Genomic DNA, 2,023 nt, shown 5'->3' with positions numbered 1-2,023 from the left:
TGTGTGAACGCTCCACTGGAACCTGCTGCTGCCGCTGTGCATGCTGGGACAGCTGTCAATCGGCGAGAACAACGTCTGGGGACTTTGTCCGTTCTCAGTCTGCTGTTCTTGTGAAATGGAACAGTACTAGGGCTGAGGTTGATGACGTTTAACGAGTACACAAGTGCACGAGTGCACATTAGAATGCACAAGTACACATATTGAGAAACAGCTTTTGATTTAAACTATTCCATTTTAGCTCTGACTGCCCAAAGGTGAACATCTGCCTCAGTGTTAAACTTTTGTTCACTATCACTAAGGTACTCAGCTCTGACCATCTTTACCAGTTTTACTAAAGGCAAGTTTATTTTAATCTTCGGAGGGTTTTTTCTTTTAACATTGACTTTCCAATTGTTCCTGGTTCATAAAGCCAAGATTTGTAGAGTGTTGAATAAAGATAACAGGTCAACATTTTGTTTTTTCTGACCTGTGGATCCCTGCACTTCCTAAGCATACTTATCTTGCTTATTTGTCTTTACATGCTCAGCCTCTAAGTCTAGGAGGAGGCCGTGTCTTAAACGGCTTCTTGTTATGCAAAGAGTGATTGCTGAAAGGTCAAACCCAATGCAATTGTTAAGGTTCCTTGAGATAAAAAGTTGGCTTTCAATTTGTCTTCATAATTAAACTGAGTTAACAATACATTAAAGGGTTTTCAGTCTATGGGATTTTTTTTTATTTACTGTAAAGATGAACTTTAAAATACACTGAATAAAACTGAGTTTATATGTCTTGGTCTCCCATCACATAGAAGAATTAGAAGAAAGATTTACTGGAGCTCCATCTGCAATAATGAGGGCAAAGATATTGTTTGTTAGGTTGAAACAGTAGCAGATCTCATAGACAAATGAACATTAAAAATATATGTTTAATGCTACCACTGACCTATAGTCTTATGAAGAACATAGTTCATCCCATTAAAGAGTTGGCTCTTCATTAAAGCAGTTCTAACGAGCCTTCAGTTTTGGTCGAATTTGCCTCCCACTAGTGGACAAAAGAAAATAAGAAATGTTTTACTTGGATTTTGCTGCTGTTGAGTTTAGAACCTTGGAACAGACAAATATATTGTCTGATAATTCCACATTAAACACACATAAAGATCCTCGCAGGAATGTGCCGCATTATCAGAATATCAGCCTTGCACAATTTGCACAAATATACAATCTAGTTTAGTTGCATCAACTTCCGTCTTTATAACAAATGGGGAAAGAGGGAAGTGACATATGCCGTAAAGCATTCTGCACATTTGTTGTTGTTTTGTATGCAAGGGTTACCTCCATCCTCCTTAAAATTGCTTAGTGACAGGTTCAGACCCTCTAGGACCATGACAGAGGTGTCATTCAACTTGTAATAAGTCGACATATAAAAAGTTATGAAAGTATATTTAGCTTGAAAAGTTACTTAGAGTTTGTTTAGGAGTTCAGTAAATTTCAATGTTCATCTCAATAAGGGGATATAGGTAAATATAAACAAAATAAAATCAGATTTACTTTCTAAAAAAAAGATACCTGTCAGAGATCAGAACAGAAGGATCCAGTAATTCGAGGTGGACAAAGCAGTTAGATTTCGCAAAACGCTTTATTAACAACAGGGTACAATGCGTCGGTATTTAAGGCAGGAACCTCCGTAGGTGGAGACAGTAGATTAGTGACCACGTCTTTCTGGAAGTGGATGATCACAAAAGAGTTAGTCACTAACCTGGTTTTATAATTGAGTCTGAGTCCAGAGGTTGAGGATTGTTCTGTCTGACGGCTGCCAACGTGGCACAGTGGTTCCTGAACAGTGAGTCCCAGACACAGGTGGAGGACAGAGGACAATCAGGACATCAGAACCAAGCAAACGGATGTAGGAAGGATAATTCAGAGAGCGAAGCCAAAGCCGATGTCGAAGACATTGTCAGAGCCCCGATAACCAGTGAGGTGCCAACTTCTGTACCCAATGAGGCTGACAGGCTGGACAAGGGCAGGTAAACTCAGTGGTCAGGAAA

Source organism: Cyprinodon variegatus, unplaced genomic scaffold (assembly GCF_000732505.1).
Source record: "Cyprinodon variegatus isolate N-32 unplaced genomic scaffold, C_variegatus-1.0 Scaffold375, whole genome shotgun sequence".
Classification (NCBI taxonomy): Eukaryota; Metazoa; Chordata; class Actinopteri; order Cyprinodontiformes; family Cyprinodontidae; genus Cyprinodon; species Cyprinodon variegatus.
This window is presented reverse-complemented; position numbering follows the sequence as displayed.